Below are 19789 nucleotides of genomic sequence, written 5' to 3'. Positions count from 1 at the left end.
GGAGATTTTCTAAAGAAGCCAGGTTATCTGATTCTGTGGGGGCCTGCATATTCCATTGTCTTTGATAATTTATAGCTTGAGAGAGAAGATGAATTGTGGAGGGCTGATGGTGATGCAAATGGTTTTTGTTCATAGACACGCAAAAGGTTTTGTCTTTTGAAGCTGTAACTATTTACTCTCCCGTGTAAAGTGGCCTGGTTTGTATCAAATAGCAAAATCTTTCGGCATTCTTGATGTGTGATATTCTTTAATTCATTTTGAAACCAGTTTTTATACCTTAATGGTTCTGTCTCTCGTTACTGAGTTAAATATCATCTTTAATGTGCTTGTTTTGTATTTTTATGAGTTATTATTTGACCTGATAAAAATATCCTGAATACTTATTGATTTAATCAGACTGAAAACACCTGAGAACAGTAACTATGTCTGCTCCCTGGATTATCAGAAACCTGCTGCACCCGTAGTCAGGATGTCTAATTTTAATCCTATTCTGCTGCTTACTAGCTATAGGATCAAAGGGTCAGTTCTCTTATCAACTCAGTCTTCACATAGGCACAGTGGAGGGATCCAATTCTCTGGACATTATGATCCTGTCTGTTTGGGATATTCATTTTATACAGTCCATGATATTCTTAGTCAATCAAAGGCTTTAACAATAATTCCTTTTTTAAAACAGAAATAGAAGTGGCGTTTTGTAATGGGAAGAAACCTAGAGATAACCCAGTGTATGCTCATGGCTTTCGGTACTTGTCCAAAGTGAAACAACCTATGTCTCCATCCCTACTACTGTATGTATGCCCCATACCACCCCCACATTCTTTAGCTGTATAATGTCATACTTGTTCAACATGGCAGGATTGCAGTGGTTTCATGAGAGGCTTATTTCTGCCTTCTCTGGCACCGAAAATGAGAGAACTGAGATCGTTCCAAAAGCAACAGATCATAATGATCCAGCTGGTACTTTCAGATCTCACTACCCAGGAGAGTGGATAATAGCAAATAACATTTGTTGTGCACTTATGGTGTTATCTGGTACCACGCTAAGTGGTTTACATGTATTAACTCATATAAGCTTCTCAATGAGATATATTCATTTTACCTATTCAGGATTTTACCTATTCAGGAACTAAGGAAAAGGAAGTCGAGTAACTTTCCCAAAGCCACTGTCCACTCAGCTAGTCGGTGGAAGGGTAGGGTTCAAGCCCACACAGTCTAGCTCTAGAACCCTGCTCTCAGTGATTGCACTTCCATCTTCCAGTACAGTGAGGCCAACAAGTTATGCCGCTAATCCTTAAACAATGCTACATCTGGACCAGACTCTACTTTGCTTGTATTTTCTAGATAACACACACACACACACACACACACTTTTTGTTGTGAAATAGCACTTGTACTGTAGACAGAAGGGCTCAGATATATTATAAATGTGGACGCTTGTTCTACAGCTGCATATTAAAGCCATACTGTGTTGTGTGACACACCCTCACGGTTTATTACTCTAGGAATTTAGCAATAGCTTGGCATACAATATATACATTATATTGCTATACACATTATGTATAGCTCATATGTATTATATACATTTTATACATTTTTAAAGGATTTAATTCCAAATATCACGCATTCATCTACATATTTATCCACACATATTCTTTCTCTTACACACATACACACACACACACACACACACACACACACTCTTTTACTGTAGCTCATTTATGGACTTTCAAAGAAAACGGATAGAATATTTAATACTTTCCTGATTGCTGCTTTAAATTTTTCCTCTTGCCTGTCCGAACACCAAAAAGGTAGATATCTACTCCTTTGAGGAGTCCCACAGCATATTAAAAAGAATGTTACTAGAGAATTTAGAGTAGGAAAAAAAATGTATACACCTGCTTAAAATCACTGAAAGCCTACTGGGGGATAACTGAAATCTGTTATTTAATCTACTCACAACAATTCTGTCACCACATGTGTGGGGAATTTTTCCACACCAACCAATTTTCCAACTCTGGACACGAACTAGATGCCTTACAATTCAATTCTGACACTAACTACCCAGAGTTAGCGCAGACCCGACAGGGTAAAGGCTCAGACCCGCAAGACTGCCCCCACTTCAGATACCAGTCACAAGTCCAGGCTGGCACCCGTACTTCTGACCAGCTGGCTATAACTTGGATGGCCCCTCACCCACCCTCCTCAGTTTTGATAATTTGCTATAGAGGGTCACAGAACTCAGGGGAACACTTACTGTCTGTAGTGCAGGGGACCCTGCTCGCTGCGCCATTTGTAGTGCAGGGGATCCTGCCGACTTCGCCAAGTGTCGTGCGGGGTGTCAGGCGGGGTCTCTGGTCCCACTCCTCACATAAGAACGCAGGACATGGTGAGGCCAAAAAGGAACACCCACGGAGCCATAGGTAGGGGAGTCACACCACTATACTCTCACTGGCGGCTGGGTTGGAGACACAGGAACCAGGAGCAACACAATTCTCAACCCTCACTGTGCCGCTTGCAGACTCAGCCACCATCTTCTTGCTAGCTCCCCCTTCTTCCTCTCTCTTTTTGCTAGCCCAGCCACGGTAGTTATATTCATGGCTAATGGCTCACTGGTTACAGCTGACGGCCAACTAGCCACAGCTGATGGCCATTTGATCAGTCGATGGCCATTTACTACCTGAGCCAGCACCTTTCTATGTGAGGCCGAGAGCCTGGAAACTGCTTTTTGGGGCTCTGTCCCCACACTGTCATTGACCAGTTTATTTTAAAATCTATCACAAAGGATACAAATAAACCACCAGATGAAGAGGTACACTGAGTGAGCCCTGGAAAGGTCCCGCGTGAAGGGGCTTTTGTCCCCACTACCTTCACAGCACATGGATGAGTTCTCCAACATGGAAACTCTCAAAACCCCATTTTCTACAGTTTCTGTAGAGGCTTCATTACATAGGCGTGATTAAATCATTGGCAATTCATGAATTTGTCAATCTCCAGCCCCTCTTCTCTTCCCAGTGGTTAGTGGGTGGGTCCAAATATATATGCTTATTATGTATCACAATATCACAGTGGGCAATGAATTTTGTTTATTATATAAATAATTTTGGTATATGTGGAGCTAAAAATAGAGTAAAGGAAGGCTCTTAGGCATTGTTTAATTTGTATACTGAAACCAAAATAGAGCTGAAATATAATTACAAAGAATTCTTTGTTGCAAACTACGGTGCAGGTCTCTCTTTAGGAGATCTTTCTTCACCTCTCCTCTTCCCTACCTTCTGTGTACCAACTTTCATAAAGGATGTTTATCACTGACTTTGTCTACCACCCTCGAGCTGAAATTTGACTAACCCTTGAGGATGATGGAAACATCTTAAATTGACAACTAGTAGAATTTTTATTTCGCCCCATGCCAATACCTGAAGCAAAACCAAACAGGGATTTTCATCTGTCGTAGAGAATCTACTCAGACAAAAGTAATTGTGAGCAATGAATTGTTTATTTGACATTGAAGAAAATAGAAGAGAAAGGAGTATACAAAGCACACATTTTACTCAGGAAAAACGTTCCTAACACACAATCATCCCAAACCTCTTCTCTCAGCTGCAGTCACCTATCAGACATCCTCTATTACAGAACATGACTCAACCCTCCAAGTTTTCCTTTTTCCTTTACAAAATAATTTAGGTGTGTTCAGCTACTGATCCAAAGGTAGATACCCTAAATCCATTATGCTACACAGTCTTGAAGAATGCTGCTGATCATAATAAACATGAATATTTTGTTTGCTCTTAGCAAACAAAAGATCTACTTATTACTACTCAAAACTTCTTGGGAGTGACATGAATGATTTTACATTTTTAAATGACTTTATCTATATATCAAATACATAACAAAGATAAATGATCCTATAAGAGGCAGATTGCTAATCGGGAACTAAAAATGCAAAAGTATAGGAAAACACGGACATGCTTTGTATAAAATTCCCAGCATATTTTGGATAACTGTATATGCGAAGAAAACTATCACAACTCCCAGGCAATTTTCTTTGTTACTCCATTTTTGTACTCTATAAATTCCCTAATTCCAAGAGGATACATCTCTGTATCCTGGCAGGTCTGGCAGAACCAGAATTCCCAAAATATTGAATAATAGACCCCGTTATTATTTTGAAGGTTAAACAAGATAACGTCCCGCATGAAGTGAACATTTAATAAGTGTTAGTTGTTATTATCACTCCTGTAGTCTGGTCTACTTTTCTTCATGCACAGAGGGTGTGGGTACAAGGCAGGGGTATGGGGAAGAGTCATTAGATGTCTCTCTGTAGACACATCTCCAGACTTATACACGTGACTGATCTCACTTCCTAGTATGAAGGACAATACAGGCAGAATTGCCTAACCCAACTATAATTCAGGGTGGACTGAGGATAGCAGTGCATCATTCCTGACCAAACCCCAAAGACAAAAATAACATCAGAGCCAAGCAAGCAACATGTCCAAGAACCAAGTCTAGAAGCCAAGGCTCTGGATCTGAAGAATTTTAACTGGAAGCAAAGCCAAGTCCAGATGGGAAGCTGGACACAAAACAAGGTTGTCATGAGATCCATCACTGAAGAAAAGAGAAAGAGAAGAGAGAATAAGGATTAACTTAAGAAATAACAAGTGACCCACTGCTTCTGGTTTTTGTTAAGTCTCTACAACTAAGGTAGGGGGTTCTGCATGGCAAAGGTAGTATTGGGGAATAGTTAACATATAATAAGTTTCAGATTTAGTCTCACATTCTAGAGTTAAACATAGCTCTAATTTTGCTAAACTGATAAATATTCAGAGACTGTGATCCATCTCATTCAAAAAGCCTAGCTGTTCTATCCCCCTTCTTCCTGCCCCAATGTGGCTGCATTGGCATACTGTTCTGTGTTCTGGAAGTTTAATTCTGGTAATCTCTCCATTGTCTGATGTCCTTCCAGGATGACCCAGCAGCCTGACCATAAATAATCACCTGGCATGTTCATTACCATAGACAAGTATCTCAGAGGCTGCTGTTTTTTACAGGATTTCCAAGTATTGCCAAAGGTATATTTGTTTACTTTGCTGCACATCCCTGATGCAACATGAAACATTAATGACTGCTTGGAATACATCCAACTGAAGAGGCATTCACAGAAATACTGCCCTTCCAACTACATTATTCTGTTAGGGTCCGTGGCAGGATCAGACCTCCCGTTTAATGCTCTGCCTCAGTGGGTAGATATACTTCTAGGCTAGATCTGCCCTGCTGTTTTGCCCTAGAGCTGGTTTGTCTCATCAAAGCTCCCTCATAAAGGAACTAAAGCTCAAAGTTCTGGACTTTAGTCCAGAATGAGGTTCTGGGAGCTGGACTGGGCAACTGGACTGGTCTGGAATTCTCAACCACAGAGGATAAAGACAAAGAAAATTCATAATACACTGCCCACAGATGAGACAGGAAATGTAAGGCAAGTACATAATCCAACCAACTACTTAATTTCATAACTGGGAAGAGATGAAAAATTCAAGTGAGCCACTAGGTTTAGAATGTAAGTTTGGAGTGTTGAACCTCAAAATGTTTCTGAATCCGGAAGAACAAAGCCTAGGTCCTCATCCATGATTTGAAAGTGTACTGTGAAAGGCATCAAGTAAGTTTGAAAAATATAATTCATGATCACAGAGCTGTACAGGTAAAATTTTAGCTAGTTAAAATCACCAGTGACGTCTTTTCTTTTTAATCTCAACGTGCTTTAAAACTCCAGATCAAATTGTTCTGCACATTGGTTCAGATCATGGTTACCATTTGCATATAGATTGTTTCACTTGCAAACAGGTTCGATGTTGTCCATTAACAACAACATATATGTCAGGGTGCTTTCCAGCCTCATTTTCTGGAAGGGATCACAGAATTTTACTTGTAATAATAATTCACCCATGCAACAAGAAGCCTTAGGAAAATGGCTATATTTTTAAATAAATAATATACAAGGTCGAAAAATTAAGTTCATGAATTTGTTGCAACTATGTTGCTAACCTTTTTTTGATATCAGAGGGATTATTCGCTATGAATTTGTACCAACTGGACAAAAAGTTATCCAAGTTTACTATTCGGAAATGCTGAAAAGGCTGCATGAAAACGTTAGATGACCTTAACTTCTCGCCAACAATTCATGGCTCTTGCATCACGACAATGCACCAGCTCACACGGCACTGTCTGTGAGGGAATTTTTAGCCAGTAAACAACTAACTGTATTAGAATACCCTCCCTTCTCACCTGACCTTGCTCCCAATGACTACTTTCTTTACCCAGAGATAAAGGAAATATTGAAAGGAAGACATTTTGATGACATTCAGGACATCAAGGGTAATACGACTACAGCTCTGATGGCCATTCCAGAAAAAGAGTTCCAAAATTGCTTTAGAGGGTGCACTAAGCAGTGGCATCGGTGCATAGCTTCCCAAGGGCAGGACTTCGAAGGTGACCACAGTGATATTCAGCAATGAAGTACGTAGTACTTTTTCTAGGTGAGTTCGCAAACTTAATTGTCCAACATCGTATTTCGCAATTACGAAAATAAGTCTTAGCACATATGTTTGAAACATTTAACTATAAAAGCCAAATGAAAAAGTGCTTTACTATTTACCAAGAGATATTTTCAAAGTTATCAACAGAATGGAGCAGATCCCTAAGCGGTCGGGGCTTGTCTTTGCTGCGGGACACAAAGAAACTACAAGCTACATTGCTTGGCTGTAGACTCTTTTACAGTGAATGCTGAGTTAACATGTGCAGCAGTCATTCAAGAAAAGTCCTGGTGTAAAGAATGCTACTTACCTGATCTGGCCACCCTAGAAATGAGCATTGTTCCAGCAGTTTTCACTTGGGATACACCTGGTTCAGGTATTCATCTATAATACTCCTTAATGAGTTGTGAATCTTTATTATTTTTAAAGCAGTTTTATTTACATACTATATAATTCAATTATTGTCAGGGTACCATTCAATGATTTTTTTTTTTTTAGTAAATTTACAGAGCTGTACAGTCATCCCACCATCTATTTTTAGAGCTTTTCCATGACTCCATAAAGGAATCATGTGCCCATTTGCAATGACGCTCCATTTTCACTCTCAGCCCCACACAGCCACTGTCTCTGTAGATTTGCTCTTTCTGGATAATTCACATAAATGGAATCATCCAGTATATGACATTTTGCATCTGGCTTTTGCTGGGGTCTTAATGTTGACTTTAAAAGATAGTAAGTGTATTAATTGAGAATGATTCATCCATCCTCCCAGCCCTGACTTCCACCCATTGGAAACAGATGCAAAATGAGCCAAATGAAGATAAAAGCACATTGCCAGTCAAAGATTTTATTTCAGACACTGAACAGGATCAGTGCCGTTTGCATCAGTGTTGCAGGTATGGGCTGTCTCTCCACACCCACCCCCAGGAAAGGGAGTAAATCCTTTGGAGCTTCGCAGTTAAATTGAAAAAACCCTGGGCTCTTTCATACATCCCACTTTTCCTGAAGACTCCAAAGTGGCAAAGAGGAAGCATGCCAGCACCAGCATCCCTCACACAAAATTTACAATGCCCAAGCAGTAATCTAGACTACGGGGGCTAGTCCATTGCAAAATAATGCTTTCAGAACCCAGGATATAGTCCAATCCAGGCCCATATTTCTGATAAAAGACAAAGCCAGGGTGTAGACAGAGAAAACAAGACAGCATTAAAGAAAGAGAAAACCTTTATTTCAGCCACATCCTTGTACAAGCTCTCTTGTTAAAGGCAGCCTGGAACTTGTATCTGAGGTCATACACAAATCTGGAAATTTAACCATATTTGGGGGGAAAAAATTGTGACATTGTGCCTCACCCATCTAGGGCAGAAAGCTATGCCGTGACTAGTGTTTTAGACAGTAACGTTTGACCCTGTCTAAGCTCTTTGACAAACGCAGACATTTGCAGTGGTGGTACCCCTAGTCTGCAGGACTGACGTGAGGCTCCTTCTTGACTCACTGTCTCCCCATACACGCAAAACAACATCATTTCTATATATACCATCTATAACTGTAAGATTTGCATTTCCAGGCCTCCAAGTTGAATGACCTTAAATTTCATCAAGAAGGCAAGCACTGCGTGATTATAACAGGAAAATTAAAATAAAACAAAACAAAACAAAATAAAATAAAATGCCTTAAATTCTATGGCTACCATATTTAAGGTATATTTTTAGATACCTTAAGATTAAGATTACAAGTTACTTTGAACTTTAGTACCATTGCACATTATCTATTACCATAGAACATCCCCCATAAGGCCACTGAGGATTAATTATCTTAGCAGGAACTCTCACCTAGGTGTCTGCACATTTCTTTGGTCCTAGTTTGATGTTGGTCCTCAATGAGCCTATACCTTGAGAGACCAGTAAGACCTCTGCTACATGTTTCCTCCTCAAAACTGTTTTCTTCCTCACCAGTTAATTCTCTTATGTTTGTATAAGCACTCGTCTTTTTGTCATTCCGAAGTCTAACTTCTATAGGATAATAGTTATCTTCATCTTGGGTTATAAACAGGATACAAGAGGAATAACAGAAAAAGTCAACTAGAAGACTAGATACCACAGCAAAGCCTGCCCATGATTTCTCTCTAGCTTTCATGATCAGCAAAGCCCTGGAGAAATGAAACCACTATTCTATACTATGCTTCCTAAGAGAGACTCCTAATCTGTGGGAAAATCTCTGTTTCTTTCTGCTTCAAACTGATCTCTCTTAATCTATCTTCTGGACAAAGCTTTCTTAACCTTTGAAAAGAGCTCTCTTGTTAAAGGCAATCTAGAACTTACATCTGAGGTCATACTAAAAGCTGGAGTCCAATCTTTACAACCAGCAGACACCTGTCAAATCCAGTTTCTGACCAATAAGCACCAGGCACTACAGTCAAAAGAAGTCTACCCATCTTCCCATGAGATGATTCCTTCCTCAGATGTTAATCCTTATTTTTATTCTAAAAGATACCTACCTACTGAACCATGTGTTTTTGTGGGAGACACTAAATCATTCCCATACAATCTCCCCCAAATTATAGTCAACTGAAAAAGCACAGACATGTTCTAGTGGGGTAAGCTTACAATATCAACTTTTGGTTCAGGTGAAGAACATGGAGCAGAGAAAGCTGAAATCTGCTTGGGTCTGCTAGATGCAAGCCCAGTTTTCTCCCTTTCCTTATGGAGAGTGGAAACAGTATCAGCCCTCATTTAGCCAGTGAGAGAGTAAATAGTACAGAGAGAGAGAGAGAGAGAGAGAGAGAGAGAGAGAGAGAGAGAGAGAGAGAATAAAAGGATCAATTTAGGAGGACACTACACATGAGCCATAGTCTTTTAACACAAATAAGAGCTTTCAATAAGTTATTCTACCTAAAAAATATAAACATTGTCTCCCTATATTTTCTCAATAGTCTTGAAGTACCGGTGGAAATTTTCTTGTTTATGGGCTAAAGTGAAAATATGAGGAGAAATGGAAAAACAAGATATTTCCTAGAGTCTAGACTCACTTTGTGGAATGATAACTTCATGTCATTCACCTTACTTTATGAAAAATGAACTGTAGAAGTGAGTCATGGTGGTTATGACTACATACTTGAGCTAAACTGGTCAAAGCTAAGCCTACACTTTGCCACCTGCCATCTGAACAACCTCAGGCAAACCATTTAACCACTTTCAACTCATTTTTTATGTGCAAAAAGTGGATGATAGTGGCTACTTTATAGGTACTAAGTCAGAGCGTTTACATAAAGGACTCAGCAAAATGCTAAAAATGGTAGCTATTACTATTATAATTATTATTACTATACGTGATCAGAATAAAGCTAAATAATAATATTAGTAATAATAATAATAATGATGATGATGATGATAAATTCATCATTACAGACCTGGCATAAGTTCCAGGAGTACCTCTTATCCAGGATAATTATGTCCTTTATCATCAGCTGTTGGTGATCAGGTCTTACTGATAATTCTCAGCCTTTGCATCTTCATTTGGCCCATGTCATTGCAAAGAATAGTGGCTTCTTCCAAATGCTCCACAAATATCTTTTCTGAGGTACACCAGAAATAGATTTATAACTCTATTTCTTGGAAAGTTTCTATATTTCTGCTATGCCAAGAGGAGTTTTATTGCTGTGATCCTTTTGTCAGGAAAAATAACTTCCAGATTAACGTCCATGAGGAAAGGATTCCCAGTTGGGTACTGTCATGGTTTCCATGACTCTTCTTGAATGTTACTATCAAAAATAGCTTCGCTATCAACATCGGGTTTTGTACTTAACTATTTCTTGCCTCCTCTGTAAGTCAGTAGTTCTCAGACCTGTTCGTTGGTCAGCTAGCTACAGGAGAATCACCTGAAGGAAATTTTCCAAAATCTTAGATTCCTACTTCTCACTTCCAAAGGTTCAGTAGGTCAAGGCTGGCAGGAAGAGAGGAAGTGGTCTGTACATTTAAACTACTCTCCCAAGGTGATAGCTAATGACGATATTTGCAAGTCATATAAAAAGACAAATTTCTTTATATACTAGAGCTGTTACTATATATATATATACAAATATATATATATATACACATATATATATGGTGAACGAATCACAATATTAAAGGAAAATGGATCAAGAATATGAACAGATGGTACACACATGTGCACATACACAAATGGCCAATAAATATATGAAGAGATGCTCAATCTCACTCATAATTAAAGAAAATGAAATATAACAGAAACAAGATGCCAATTTGCACAATCAGGACGGGTCAAAGCTAAAGTTGGATATTACCTCCGTAGGCAAACATGGAGTGAATCAGTACTCTCAATTCTCCCGGGTGGGAATTAAAATTAATACAAAAATTTTGGAATCCAATTGCAACATCTGTCAAAATTTTCAATGCGTATACCTTTGGGGCCAGCAACGCAACTATGGTAATAAAATCTCTAAATATACTCAGCAAAGATGTAAAGATACATATGTAAAGATAAAAATAAAGATATGTGTGTGTGTATATTATATTATATTATATTATATTATATTATATTATATTATACAAAGCTTTCTTTGTAAGAGCAAACCAAACACCATAACACCTACCCCCCAAAAGAAACCAACAAAACCAAATTGAGACCTGGTTAAATAAATTGTGCATCAATATATTGGCATACATCAGAGTCACTGAAAAGAAAAAATGAGGTGGATCTATATGTGATAATATTGAAAGCCACCTTCAAACTTGTATTAGTTGGAAATAAGGAGATTACAAAATAGAAAGTATAGTTAGATCTTATTTATGATGGTGTATATCCAGTATTCCAGTACTCCTCTCTGTACCCCTTGTATATTATACCATTGAGGTATTCATTTTAGTTTAGCTTTTAATTCGTGAGAAATCTCTCCTGGTGAGTTTGATCAGTTGCCATGTTTAGAAATTACTATTTTGTTATCCAACGATTAAATACTACATTGTTCTAGTTAATTATATATCTGGTTAACATAGAGCTTTCTCACTGACTTGTTAAAAGATTAATTAACATATGAGAAAGCACTTTTTGAAACTCTGAGCATTGTATAAGTTATTGTTACATTCAAGATTTGTTTCACATTTTGATCACTACAACACTAGCAAAAATCCTAGGAAAATGGGACATAAGGTAAATAAGATAGCCTGCATGACCTTGAGATGTTTACACTCTAATAAATCAATGTGTTAAAAAACAGTGGAATATAGTATAACAACAACTACAAAAGAGGAATGCAAAAATTAGCATAAAAGTAGGGACCGTTGCATACAGGGAATATTTAACACAAAAATTGTTAGGAGTTTCGCAGGCATATAAAGGGAAAAAAGAAATTTATGGTAAGGAAAGATTCCATTCAGCAGATGTATGAATGCATAGAGACATGGCTTGCGCAGAGAAATGTGAATAGTTTTATGTAGTTGACACATGGAATGTACTATCAATTTGTCTTAAATTTTTTACCCTATAAAACACACTTAACACTGTTGGCTACATTCTTATCTTTTTTGATAGCGCTCAACATATTTTCATGTCCTGTATTTCTATGACATCATCTTATACATGTTGATACAATTGTATCAAAGAAGGAAAAGGGAATGATCTAGCCAGTGGTCAATCAGTTTCACGGAATCACGGCAGGGCTTTTTACTTGTGTTTCATGCAAAACTTTAGGGGGAAACCAATGTTGATGTTTGTTACATGCTTATGCATCCATTATTATACAAGCTGTCCTCTGTATAGGATGAGCAGCGCAGAAGAATTGGTAATGGAGAGCGTCGTGGGCAAAGACAACACTAATGTGTTGAATATGTGTGAGTCTAATTATGTTTGTAAGTAAAAAATATTTTCCATCTCTCTTTGGCACTTTAGAAAACATTTTGACATTGAAAAAACTACTTTCAAAATGTAACTCATTTTTGCTTGGAACATTTTGTATTTCAAATTTATATAAATGATTATTTCCTTCCTCTGGCAGCTCCCTACCCCCTTTATTTTGGCATTGTTAGTATAGCTGTTAAATGTTTGGTCGTGGAATATGTGCTTTGTGGCTGGAGTCAACAGAAAAGCTACTTTTCATTGAATAGCAAATTCACCGGAATGTTTTTAGTTTGGGGTTACTTTGTCAAAACACTTACTACTTGGGTGACTCCAGGTTTTGCACTTTGGTAAGTAAGATCCAAATCTGCAGATCAGGGCTCCTGACTATTCCTTTTTTCTAGAGTCAAGCAGCTCATTAGATGGTTCCTGGCAAAACCAAAATATATTTCCAAAATACACTTCCAAATTCACATTACAGAAAATCTTACTAAATTATATTAGACCATTGCTAGGTTTCCCAATATTGCTTGCCCTCTTTCTACACGAAAAGGGTTAAGGAATATAGACTTGTCACAGCAACTGTACACAATGTTTACTTATATTGATCAACCAGTTGCTACTGCCTTGAAAATAAGGCTACTGCCAATAGGATTAAAGCTATTTGGTATTGACTTTGATTCTGTATATATGTTTTTCATTTATCTATTCCCTTCATACTCTAAAAATGCTTTTCAGTTGTTTTCTTTCCATGGTCTGCTTTCTGGTATTTTGAGAGAAAAAAAATAAAGTTTAGCAAAGCCTTTCCAGAAAGTTTTAATACAATGAGTTATATTTTAAATCGGATGAACCCTTCTCTTTCACATTACTCTTCAGTAACAAACTCAAATAATTCCAAATTACAATTTTTCCATTTTATATTAATATGTATTTGAACCAATCCTCAGGAAATTGAAGATCTGTATTATTACAGAAGATGTAATTGGCAGTCATTCCAGATGTTTTTTTTTGTTGTTTTTTTTCCCCCTTCAGATTGTCTTGAAACTTCATGCTTTGTCTTGAGGTATAAAATTCACTATTAGTAAAATGGGATCTGTTTTTCTTATTTTAAAATGTCAACTAAAAGTTTTGAAAAATAGGAGATTTAAAAAGTGTGACAATTGAGAACTGAGCATCCATTCCATAGGGTAATTTATGGAATAGAAGGTAGGATACTGGCTGGTTGGAACTAAATTCTGTTTCTCCACAAACATACTTGTACAAATTCTAAACTCACCTTCTACCCCAATGGTCCAGGTATCTACTTTAATCCTGCACTCTTTTGGACTATTTGAAAAGTTTAGTATATCTTTTCAATTTACCTTCTGGGCTTTTGATTTCTGGAAAAGTATTAAAAATATATCACCAGGTGGGATTTGTAGTCAGCATAGAACAAAGTGGGATGAACGAATAGGAAAGCTCTAGAAGTATAATTTCCAGGGACTCTATGAGGTCACAGAGATAGAAGTCATTCTTATGGAATAAGTCAGGTACAAGAAGCCAAACATCACTGGTGGCTGTTAACACACATGGTCCCAACTACTCACATTGATTGTTGACATAAACCCTGGGATGAAAATAATGGAACTGTGTCCTCTTAGCAAAGCATAATATACAGAATGAGGAATCAAACTCACATTTTTATCTTTAAATAATTAGGAACCAGTACAATGAGGAAAAGAGCCTTCCATTCCGTAGAGTGTATCATAGAACAGAAACAGATATGAGCAATACCCCAGAACAGATGTCAAGCCATGTTGTGTACAAATACCCATGATTAATTTATTAGCACTGTGAGAAAACTTGCAGAGACTTTAAGAAATAGTTAAGAGGGGAAAAAAAAGATCCTGAAAATGTAGTATATTCTGAAATATACAAATAGGGACTAAAACTTAGTGAATGAAATGTAACCTATTTGTTTTGTAAAGCTTGGTGAAAACACAGAGACTTAGACAATACGTATAAGAAAATGTATTAGTTCAACTGCCAGCTGGACTGATGTATTGAAGAAGATTCAAGGCTAGATTTCTGTAGAGATTTAACAATGTAGTTGATTTTTTTCCTCACCAAGAGTAATTTATTTCTTTCTCCCCCAAACAGCTTAAGAAGTTAGTGAGTCCATTGCTGGTATGGCAGATTGATGGTATCAGAAATCCAGACTCCCTTCCATTTTTGTACTGCTGCCACCCCTGGGGTCTCGCTACAAATTGAATGTAGCTTCTTACCAAATCTACATTTTAGCCTTTGAGAGGGAGAGAAACAGAAGAGGGCAGGGTGTGAGTGGAGGGAGGCGGACAAGGCCCCTTTCCTTTTAGAAGATAATCTAGAATTTGCATCAATAGCTTCTGCTTACATTTCATTGTCCAGAAGGACAGAGGATTAACTAATTGCAAGGGAGGTTTGTAAATATACTCTTTAGTGGGTTAGCCTTCTAACCAGCTGAATCTTCAATTATTAGAGAAGGAAAATGTGAAGACATATTTTGGACTCTTTTCACATCCAAAATATTATCTTGAAAATCTGATAGGTGCCATTATGTCAGGTATCTAGAAGATCTCGCTTGATTTTCACAGTCCTGCAAAGCTCACAGTTAATGGATAAGGACTCTGATACACAGAGGAGTTAAGTGACTTTCCCAAGGGTCCTTTGTGCAACGATCAGGATCTCAGCAGGTGCAATGAAAGTGTCAAGGGGGTTACATGATCATCTGCAGGCTACTGAGGAAAAATCTGCTTACTAGCTCATTCTGCTTGTTAGAATTCATTTCCTGCGCCTATGAGACTGAGGGACACATCCTTGTGTTGGCTTTTGAGTGGAGGCTGTTCAGAGCTTCCCACATTCCCCGCCACATGGCTCTCTCCATAGGGAGTTCACAACATGGCTATTGGCTTCTTCAAGCCAAGTAGGAGAGTCTCTCTCTGGTCTACTAAGATGGAATCATGTAACGAAATGTAACTATGAGAGTGACATCCCATCACCTTTCTCATACTCTGTTAATTAGAAGCAAGTCACAGGTTGTACCTCATTCAAGGTGAGGGGTCTATACACCTGATGATGTATCTGACACAAGGGTATTGAACCAGATAATCTTTAGGTTTTCTTTCAGCTGTATCATTCTATAACTATTAAGGAAATAATGACTATTGCCTGGTTATTATTTTTTAAGTTACAGGCCCTGAACTCTCAAGGTTTAGAAAGGTCTCTGACCTCATTATAGTTTTAGAACTCATAAAGCCACAGTATCTACCATTTCTCATGGGACCAAAATGTAAGCAAGGGATTTGTATTAGAGAAAGCCAGGGACCTGAAGAGGAAAAGAACATGCAAAGCCAGAATATCCTGAGAAAAACACAGGCTTGACTACAAGAGAAGTCAAAGGGGACTCTATGAGGAGAATTTGGGATAAAGATTGTAAAGACAAGAGTGAAGCTAAGAGCCAGATCAAACTGAATGAGGGCTGAGAGGATAAGAAGGGAATTTTGAGCTGACATTCATGAAATTAATTAATTTTTATTATTAGCCTCAATGGAGTACCAGATGCAGAGCTTGTGTCAGCCTGAAGTGGTGATTCTCAACTTTGACTGCATATTACAATTACCTGAAGAGTTTGTAACTATCCAAACACCCAGGCCACATTCTGGTCATATTAAGGCAGAATCTCTGAGGGAGGACCCAGGTCTCAATATTTTTTACAACTCCCTTCATTTCAATGTGCATTGGTCATTTCAACATGCAGCCAAGATTGACAATTAATTATCCACTCTCACTACTCAAAGTGTGGTCGAGGACTAACCAGCAAAATTGGCATCATTTGGCAATGACCTTGTTAGAAATGAAGATACTTACTCCCTTCCCCAGACCTCCTGAGTCAGAATCTACCTTTTTAACAAATCCTCAGGTGAACCCTATGTGACTGACCAGTTAAAGACCTAGAGCAAAGACAACAGTACCTAGCATCACACTTGGGACACAATTGTTTCTCCATAAACATAAACTCTAATAGAATTTTCTGGCCCATCTTTTGACAATTTGACTAGATAGTAACTAAATAAATGGGTTGTACAAAATGTACTACTAAAAAGATGAAAAAATGGTAGACTCTTCTTTTTCTTTTTTTAACTAAACGTTAGGGTTGTGCTAATTTGGGTTTTGCTGAAAGAGAAACATTTGACTTTCTTTTGACAACTCTGGTTGACTGGTCATGGCTGCCTGGAGAACTGCGCTGGGAAACAATATTCTAAGATTGCTTTTGCTAAGAAGAATACCTTGCTAGATTAAGCAGGTCTCAGGGAATGACAATTGTGCCGCTTATTTGCTGAACTTGCTCCGGATTTTATTCTTTAATAGTTAACTTTCATGACAGAACCCACCCTTTCCCATGACACAAGACTGGGATTAAGGTACCAACCTTGCAACATGTCTGTACCTATTAACTCATTGATTCTTTCATAGATCCATTCATTTATCACTTCAATAAAAAGTTATGAAATAGCAGATTTATGTCTCAGACACTCTCTGTGCTTGGCATCAGGCACTTATGAGATTGCTGTGGCCTCCCTTTCCAGCATAAACTTAACCACAGCTCCCTGAAACTTCACGAGCAAAGGAGCCTCCTGTCACCATCAGTCATGCTCAAGGCCAGTGAAGTTTCAATCTGAAGGTCGTAATTACTCCCCATGTCAGAGAGATGCTTAGCAAGTACCAAAGACATGATGTTTCAATTCAAACAGCTTCTTGCTCAGTTATAAACAAACAAACAAACAAAAAAAATTGCAGAGTCAGAGTAGCTTCATTGTGACCTTCTGTAAAACCTTTCCATGAAAATTCAGCCTGAGCACAGGTTAGAAAGTTAATCCATTAAGGAAAATATTGTAAGTCATTAAGCTGTTCTAGAACAAATCTTACAGGAAGATTTTTCAAAGGATGAGGATGATGTCATGTTTTAATACTAAGAAAGTAAAAGGCCTATAGGTGGCTATCTTTTGAAGCCCCAGGTGCGGGAGATTTTCCACTTATATTCCTTTCAGTTCTAAAGAGCTGTTGGAAGCACTATAGAAATGTTGTTTTTTAGTGACTGTGCCAATATACCTGGGCTTTCTTTCAAGCAGTGAGTGATTCCTTTGAATAATGTTTCAGCCAAAAATAGAATAACTCATAAATTACATGAATACCTTCCAGCACATAATTGCCAGGTTCCGGCCTTGGGTTTTAGTCATCAGGACTAAGCTCTTTTTGTTTTCCCTAAATCTCAAACTGAAATAGCCTTCTTCTTCCCATTCTTCCTCCTTAGTCACGCCCTCCACTCTTTATCACCATTGGATAGCACACACACACACACACACACACACACACACACACCCCCGAGAGAATTAAAAAACTGTCCATCATAGTGCATACAAAGATTGTCTAATGATGATGAACCACTGCTGAACATAAGGCTTCAATTTAAATGAAATGCTTTCTCACCACATTTGAAAAAAAATCTATTAGCAGTTACCAATAAACTCAGGATTATTTCTGTAGAAAAATCAATTTAGGTTCAAAATAAATACATGGAAACTGACAAGCAATTAAGCAGGAATTTTTTTTTTTTCTACTTGTCAGATATTTGCGGAAGATATTTTAGGAATACTGCTTTTGGTAAACAGAAAAATTAAACTGGCATTTCTCTCTGCCTTTCTACTTCTGAGCTCTGGTATTTTTTTCTGAAACATACAAACAATGCATCCATTAAATATTGGAAATTAAAAGAAATGAGAGGAAATTACACATATTCAGCAAATAATTTTTACATAGATGAAGAAAATAACTTTTAAAAAAAAGAAAATTGAACTCACCTAGAACTGTAAAATTCCATCAAGATAGCTGATTTCCATAGTAAAAACGTTACATTCTTTTAGGCAAAATAAAGAGAATATCAACATTCAGTACATTTCTGTTTTCATGCAAGATTAATGATGTTCAAACACAAAGGAAATGGCTACTTGCCTGGTTCATTTATGGACTATCCAGTTTGTACCACCATGAATTTCTGTGCCTTCCAGGCTTTTGTTCCATATTGAACACCATACTGATGGAACATCACAGGGGGCTGCTGGACTATGCAAAACAGCATGAGGACACCAGGTAATTAGATGGAGGGAAAAACTAGGATGCATGTCACCAAATTCCCAGTTTTCTCCCAAGCTGATTCTGAGTTACATACAACATTTGTTATCTGTAGAACAGGAAAGACAATAAATTTAGGGAGAAGAATATTAAGGGAGTACAGATGAATCACCGATCTATAAGAAATATATGACTTTCCTTAAAAAATTGTACAGTGTCAAACCAATTGAAATTTTACAAACCCTCATTACCTTTTTCTCCATATATTTGGCTTTCTATCCATTCAGCTGTACGTAAGTGTCAAAATATTTAGGAAGATAATTTTATTTTCCTTTCTTTAGTCATGCTGAGATGGTACTATGTCTACATACATATTCTACTGCTGAAGTTCAGCAGGGAGCTATTCAAAGGCAAATGCACACTATTTATTACTATAATGTGTATCCTGCACTACTACTATAGTACTATTACTATAGTACTATACTATAGTACTGTATCCTGCCTAAAAACCTAGGCTAAGGGAGACCCTTTTTCCCCTAAACCAGTCTCCTTGTGTTGGTTCTCTAGCTCTTCAAGATGGTAAGAGAAGCACAGAAGGTGTAGAAAGAGGCAACCCCAATGATGGGGGTGGGGGGGTGGGGTGGGAGAAACAGCAAGGAGAAGAAAAAGGCATTCCCTAACGCCTAAATTATCCATATTTTGGTCTTTCACTGACGGGGAAAGTAACACAATAAGCTGTCTTACCTCTCTAACTGTAAAAAGTTAACAGACTGAGAAATAAAAAGAGTGACTCTCTTTCTCTCTCTTAAAAAAATACAGAAGGAGAATAATGCAAAAGCAGCAGCAGATTCTAAGGAAAAATAAGAACTCTATTCTAAGTCATTTTAATCTGTTGCTTAATAGTGTTCTTGATTTTAACCCACATTGGAGTCCCTTTCCTACAGTGCTTGATTTCCCACAGAAGTTGGAGTATGCTATGAACATCTCCAAAATACAGGGCACTTAATTCTCCAGACAAATGATTAGGACATATAAGCTAAGAAGGATATATATATTTTAGTTATGAAATATATATATTAAATATATGAATATATGTGTATATATATATATTTTTTTTAAACTGCTGTGGACATATTTCGTGGTGCTATATTAGCACATGTGGTCACAAAATCTATAATAAAATGGCTAACATAGCATCATTAAATATGTAACTTGTCTTCCAAACATTCTTTTCTTGTGCATCAAGAAGTCTTACTCTTCCCCAT

Source organism: Rhinolophus ferrumequinum, chromosome 10 (genome assembly GCF_004115265.2).
Source record: "Rhinolophus ferrumequinum isolate MPI-CBG mRhiFer1 chromosome 10, mRhiFer1_v1.p, whole genome shotgun sequence".
Lineage (NCBI taxonomy): Eukaryota > Metazoa > Chordata > Mammalia > Chiroptera > Rhinolophidae > Rhinolophus > Rhinolophus ferrumequinum.
Note: the sequence above shows the minus strand (reverse complement) of the source record.